The following is a 7,167-nucleotide window of genomic DNA, read 5'->3' on the forward strand; positions in this document are numbered from 1 at the left end:
ACATGCAAGCTCATCTACAGCAGCACCAAGAGTAGCTAATTATTCGAACTATAAACCACTAAAACAAAAACTAATTGGACAAACGGTGGAGTCACATACCAAGCAACAATCTCCTAAAACAGTTTCGAAAACGGAGCTTTGAGCAAAGGGATCGAAATCCGTGGGTTTGAGAGCAAAAACATGGGAGAGAGAGCATTGGAGATTCTTTTCTGGAGGTAGGTGATGATGTGGCATGAAAAGATAAGTGAGGGGGCCCACGTGGGGACCACAACCCACCAGGGCGTGCCTAGGGGTCCTGGCACGCCTAGGTGGGTTGTGCTCACCTGGTGCACCTCCCTCTAATGTTATTTGCACAAAAAATTCTTAAATATTCAGAAAAAAATCGTATTAAATTTTGAGGGAATTCTGAGAACTTTTATTTTGGGTCATTTTTTATTGCACGAGAAATTCAGAAAACAGACAAAACATGGCACTTTATTTTATTTAACTAATTAAAACAGAGAATAAAAATTAGGGACACAAGGTAGTGCTTACTAAATTCATCAACTTCATACCATTCAATAATGATCCATTAATAAGGTTGATCAAGTCTTATTAACAACCACTTTCGATTAGCATGAAATCGAAGAACTTTCGTAAATCACTAAGTTACGTAAAGGGGATATGAATGTTGATCAAGTCTTATTAACAACCACTTCCAAGGGGATATGAATGTCCCCATCAATAAGCATTTCATATTTCTTTTTGACAGTAGGTAGAGGTATTTAAAAACTTCCAATAGTGATTGTCAAAGATTTTTCATTAACATTAATACCATTCACTTGGAATTGTTTCTTCGGAAAGTGCACCGTATGCTCATTACCATTGATATGAAAAGTGACCTTGCTTTTATTGCAATCAATAACAACCCCTGCAGTATTCAAGAAGGGTCTACCAAGGATAATCGACATGTTGTCATCCTCAGGCATCTCAAGTATAACAAAGTCAGTCAAGATAGTAACATTAGCAACAACAACAGGCAGATCTTCATAGATACTGATAGGTATGATAGTTGATTTATCAGCCATTTGCAAAGATATTTCAGTAGGTGTGAGTTTATTCAAATCAAGTCTTTTATATAAAGAGAAAGGCATAATAGTAACACCAGCTCCTAAATCACACAAAGCAGTTTTCACATAATTCTTTTTGATGGAGCATGGTATAGTTGGTATTCCCGGATCTCCAAGTTTTTTAGGTACTCCATCTTTAAAAGTATAATTAGCAAGCATAGTGGAGATTTCAGCTTCCGGTATTTTTCTCTTATTTGTCATGATGTCTTTCATATACTTTGCATAAGGAGGCATTTTCAAGATATCAGTCAAGCGAGTGCGCAAAAAGACTGGCCTCAGCATTTTAGCAAAGCATTCAAATTCTTCATCATCATTCTTTTTAGTTGGCTTAGGTGGAAAAGGAATAGGTTATTTAACCCACGGTTCTCTTTCTTTACCGTGTTTTCTACCAACAAAGTCTCTTTTATCATAACTTTTTTTCTTAGGTTTTGGGTTATCAACATCAACAGGTGGTTCTATCTCAACATCATTATTTGGCTCTCTATTATTTGGTTAAGTGTCTTCATGAACATCAGCATTATCTTTTTCATTATCACTAGGTGAGTGTTCATTACCAGACTGAGTTTCAGCATGAGAGATAGAAACTTCCTTATCATTATCAGGAGTTTTTTCTATTTCAGGTTCACTAGGAGCATGCAAAGTCCTATCATTTTTCTTCTTCATTTTCTTTTTAGAAGAACTAGGTGCACTAGTGTTAGCTCTTTGTGAATCTGGTTCAATTCTTTTTGGGTGCCCCTCAGGATAAAGTGGTTCCCGAGTCATTTTACCTCCTCTAGTTGCAACTCTAACAGCAAAGTCATGCATATTATTATTCATTTCATCAAGAAATTCTCTTTGTGATTTAGCAACTTGTTCTAACTGAGTTTGAACCATAGAAGCATGCTCTCCAACACCTCTAACATCATTTGAGAATCTAAATAACAAGTCACTCAAGCGAGCAATCATATCAGAGTTGTATTTCAATTGTTTCATAACATTTGCATTGAAGTGATCTTGTTTTCTAATATAGTTTTCAAACTCATAAAGGCATTGGCTAGGGTGCATATGGTGAGGATTGTCATTATCATTGAACTTCATAAGAGAATTTACCTCTACCACCTTAGGAGGTGGTGGTGTATTAAGCCCATTTATTTCTTCAATAGGAGGTAAATTTTTAACATCCTCAGCTTTAATACCTTTTTCCTTCATAGATTTCTTTGCCTCTTGCATATCTTCAGGACTGAGATATAATATACCCCTCTTCTTCGGAGTGGGTCTAGGCGGTGGTTCAGGAAGATTCCAATCATCATAATTTTTCAATATGTTATTCAATAATTCTTCAACTTTCCCAACAGCTGTTCCCTTAAAACACAACCAGCACAACTATCTAGGAAGTCCCTAGAAGCATCGGTTAGTCCATTATAGAAGATATCAAGTATTTCATTTTTCTTAAGAGGGTGATTAGGCAAAGTATTAAGTAATTTTCAAAGCCTCCCCCAAGCTTGTGGGATACTCTCTTCTTTAATTTGCACAAACTTAAATATTTCCTGTAAGGCAGCTTGTCTCTTATGAGTAGGAAAATATTTTTCAGAGAAGTAATAAATCATATCCTGGGGACTACGCACACAACCAGGAGCAAGAGTATTATACCAAGATTTAGCATCACCCTTTAATGAGAACAGAAATAATTTGAGAATAAAGTAATAGCAAGTTTTCTCATCATGAGTAAAAAGGGTGGCTATGTCATTCAACTTAGTAAGATGTGCCACAACAGTTTTAGTTTCATAACCATGGAAAGGATCAGATTCAACCAAAGTAATTAAGTCTGGGTCGACAGAGAATTCATAATCCTTATCATCAATAAAGATATGTGATGTAGCAAACTTAGGATCACATTTCATTCTAGCATTCAGAGATTTTTCTTTATACATGCATAATAATTTCTCTAGATCATCTCTGCCTCTGCAAGCAAGAATATGTCTAGTTGTTTCTTCACTCATAACATAACCTTTTGGTACCGTAGGCAATTCATATCTAGGAGGGCTAGTTCTAGCAGGTGTTTCAGGAGTTTCGGTTTCAAGCTCATCATCAGATTCAACAACATCATGCTGTATAACTCTAGCAATTTGTTTATCAAGAAAGTCACCAAGTGGCACATCATCATTAAGCAAGGTACTAGCATCATCATAAGCATTATCCTTAGCAGAAGTAGCATCATCAATAACTTGTGACATATCAAAATTAATAGCATGTGGTGGTGTTGCAAGTTTACTTATAACAGAAGGTGAATCTAAAGCAGAACTGGATGACAGTTCCTTACCTCCCCTCGTCTTTGAGGGAAATATCTTAGTCTTAGCATCCTTCAGATTCTTCATAGTGATAATATGATAATAATCCCAAGTGACTCAACAAATATAGCTATGCTCCCTGGCAACGGCGCTAGAAAAAGGTCTTGATAACCCACAAGTATAGGGGATCGCAAAAAATTTCGAGGGTAGAGTATTCAACCCAAATTTATAGATTTGACACAAGGGGAGCCAAAGAATGTTTGAAGGTATTAGCAGCTGAGTTGTCAATTCAACCACACCTGGAGATTAATTATCCGCAGCAAAGTGATCAGTAGAAAAGTAGTATGATAGTTTTGATAATAGTAGCAGTAGAATGGTAACAATAACAGTCATATCAATAATTTTGTAGCAAGTGTAACAGTGATGATAGAAATAGTAACTTAGCAAGAATCAATATAAGATAAATTCGTAGGCATTGGATCGGTGACTTGTTGGATGATATTCATCATGAGACAATTATAACCTAGGTCGATACGGCACTAGCTCCAGTTCATCGATATAATGTAGGCATGCATTCTGTAAATAGTCATACGTGCTTATGGAAAGAACTTGCATGACATCTTTTGTCCTACCCTCCCGTGGCTGCGGGGTCCTATTGGAAACTAAGGGATATTAAGGCCTCCTTTTAATAGAGAACCGGAACAAAGCATTAACACATAGTGAATACATGAACTCCTCAAACTATGGTCATCACCGGGAGTGGTCCCGACTATTGTCACTCCGGGGTTGCCGGATCATAACACGTAGTAGGTGACTATAACTTGCAAGATCGGATCTAGAACATGGATATAATGGTGATAACATAAACGGTTCAGATCTGAAATCATGGCACCCGGGCCCAAAGTGTAACGCCCACGATGCGACTATATCTCCCACGTGTCGAAGCACGACTTAGAGGCATAACCGCATTGTAAGAAATGTCGCAAGTGAGGTAATCTTCACACAACCCATGTAATGAAATAGGAAAAGAGGTACATAGTTGGCTTACACTCGCCACTTCACACAATAGCATAAATATCATTACATTCATCCAGATACAATCAAGGTCCGACTACGGAACCAAAATAAAGAACAACCCCAAATGCGACAAAGTCCCCGATCGCCCCAACTGGGCACCACTACTGATCGTCTGGAAAGGAAACGTAGTATCGTCCTGAGTCCTCATCGAACTCCCACTTGAGCTCAGTCGAATCTCCTGGAGCGGTATCATCAGTCCCTGCATCTGGTTTTGGAAGTAATCTGTGAGTCACAGGGACTCAGCAATCTCACACCCTCGCGATCAAGACTATTTAAGCTTATAGGAAGGGTAAAAGGTATGAGGTGGAGCTGCAGCAAGCACTAGCATATATGGTGGCTAACATACGCAAATGAGAGCGAGAAGAGAAGGCAAAGGCACGGTCGATAAACTATGATCAAGAAGTGATCCTAGAACAACCTACATTCAAGCATAACACGAGACCGTGTTCTCTTCCCGAACTCCGCCTAAAAGAGACCATCATGGCCACACACTCTGTTGATTCATTTTAATTAAGTTAAGTTCAAGTTATCTACAACCGGACATTAACAAATTCCCATTTGACCATAACCACGGGCACGTCTTTCAAAAGTTCAAATCCCCGCAGGGGTGTCCCAACTTAGCCCATCACAAGCTCTCACGGTCAACGAAGGATATTCCTTCTCCCAAGACAACCCGATCAGACTCGGAATCCCGGTCACAAGACATCTCGACAATGGTAAAACTAAACCAGCAAAGCCGCCCGAATGTGCCGACAAATCCTGATAGGAGCTGCACATATCTCGTTCTCAGGGCACACTCGGATGAGGCAGACGTCGGGTAGGCCAGCCCAGAGTTGCCCCTGGTGGCACCGGACATCGCCCAGTTTGGACCAACACTCAGAGGAGCACTGGCCGGGGGGGGGTTTAAAATAAAGATGACCCTCGGGCTCCGGAAACCCAAGGGAAAAGAGGCTAGGTGTAAATGGTAAAACTAATGTTGGGCCTTGCTAGAGGAGTTTTATTCAAGGCGAACTGTCAAGTGGTTCCCATTATAACCCAACCGTGTAAGGAACACAAAATCTAGGAACATAACACCGGTCTGACGGAAACTAGGGCGGCAAGAGTGGAACAAAACACCAGGCATAAGGCCGAGCCTTCCACCCTTTACCAAGTATATAGATGCATTAAAGTAGAACAAGATATAATAATGATATCCCAACAATAAACATGTTCCAACAAGGAACAAGCACCAATCTTCACCTGCAACTAGCAACGCTATGAGAGGGGCTGAGCAAAGCGGTAACATAGCCAAACAACGGTTTGCTAGGACAAGGTGGGTTAGAGGTTTGACATGGCAATATGGGAGGCATGATAAGCAAGTGGTAGGTATCGCAGCATAGGCATAGCAATAGAGCGAGCAACTAGCAAGCAAAGATAGAAGTGATTTCGAGGGTATGGTCATCTTGCCTGTAAAGTTCTCCGAGTTGACGTTAGCTTGATCCTCGTAAGCATACTCAACGGGTTCCTCGATCACATACTCGTCTCCCGGCTCTACCCAAAGCAAGAACACAAGCAAAGGGAGACACAATCAACCACGTGCAATGCACAAGCAACATGATGCAAAACATGTCATGATATGCGGGACGCGGGATGCGGTATGCGATGCATATGCATGATTCGGAAAGGAAAGATTGAACCTGGCCTCAACTTGGAAAACCAAGAGTGCCACTGGAAAGAGGAGTTGTGTAACGCCCTCGATGCGGCTATATCTCCCACGTTTCGAAGCACGACTTAGAGGCATAACCGCATTGAAAGCAATGTCGCAAGTGAGGTAATCTTCACAAACAACCCATCTAATACATAAGGGAAAGAGATACATAGTTGGCTTACAATCGCCACTTCACACAATTACATGAATAAGGCATTACAACATCCAAAAAACAATCAAGGTCCGACTACGGAACCAAAATAAAAGAAGAACCCCAAAAGCGACAAGGTCCCCCGATCAACCCCAACTGGGCTCCACTACTGATCAACTAGAACGAAACAACACAAAGTACAAGATCTTCATCGAGCTCCTCCTTGAGCTTGGTTGCGTCATCTGCACAGACTCATCAGCACCTACAAGCTGGTTTTGGAAGTATCTGTGAGTCACAGGGACTCAGCAATCTCACACCCTCGCGATCAAGACTATTTAAGCTTATAGGTAAGGCAAGGTAAATATGTGGAGCTGCAGCAAGCGACTAGCATATATGGTAGCTAACCTGTTCGCAAAAGAGAGCGAGAAGAGAAAGGCAAAGCGCGAACGAGTAACTAGAGAGCAACCTGCGGCAAGCATTACTCCAACACCGTGTTCACTTCCCGGACTCCGCCGAGAAGAGACCATCACGGTAACTCACATAGTTGATTCATTTTAATTAAGTTAAGGTTCAAGTTATCTACAACTAGACATTAACAAATTCCCATCTTCCCATAACCGCGGGCACAGCTTTCGAAAGTTCAAATCCCTACAGGGGAGTCCCAACTTAGCCCATGACAAGCTCTCACGGTCAACGAAGGAATAGACCTCCTCCCGAGACGTTCCGATCAGACTCGGTATCCCGGTTCTACAAGACACTTCGACAAGTTAAAACAAATCCAGCAACACTGCCAGAATGTGCCGACAAATCCCGATAGGAGCTGCACATATCTCGTTCTCAGGGCACACTCAGATAGGTCAAGCTACGAGTAAAACC

The sequence above is a fragment of the Triticum urartu genome, chromosome 1, assembly GCF_003073215.2.
Source record: "Triticum urartu cultivar G1812 chromosome 1, Tu2.1, whole genome shotgun sequence".
NCBI lineage: Eukaryota > Viridiplantae > Streptophyta > Magnoliopsida > Poales > Poaceae > Triticum > Triticum urartu.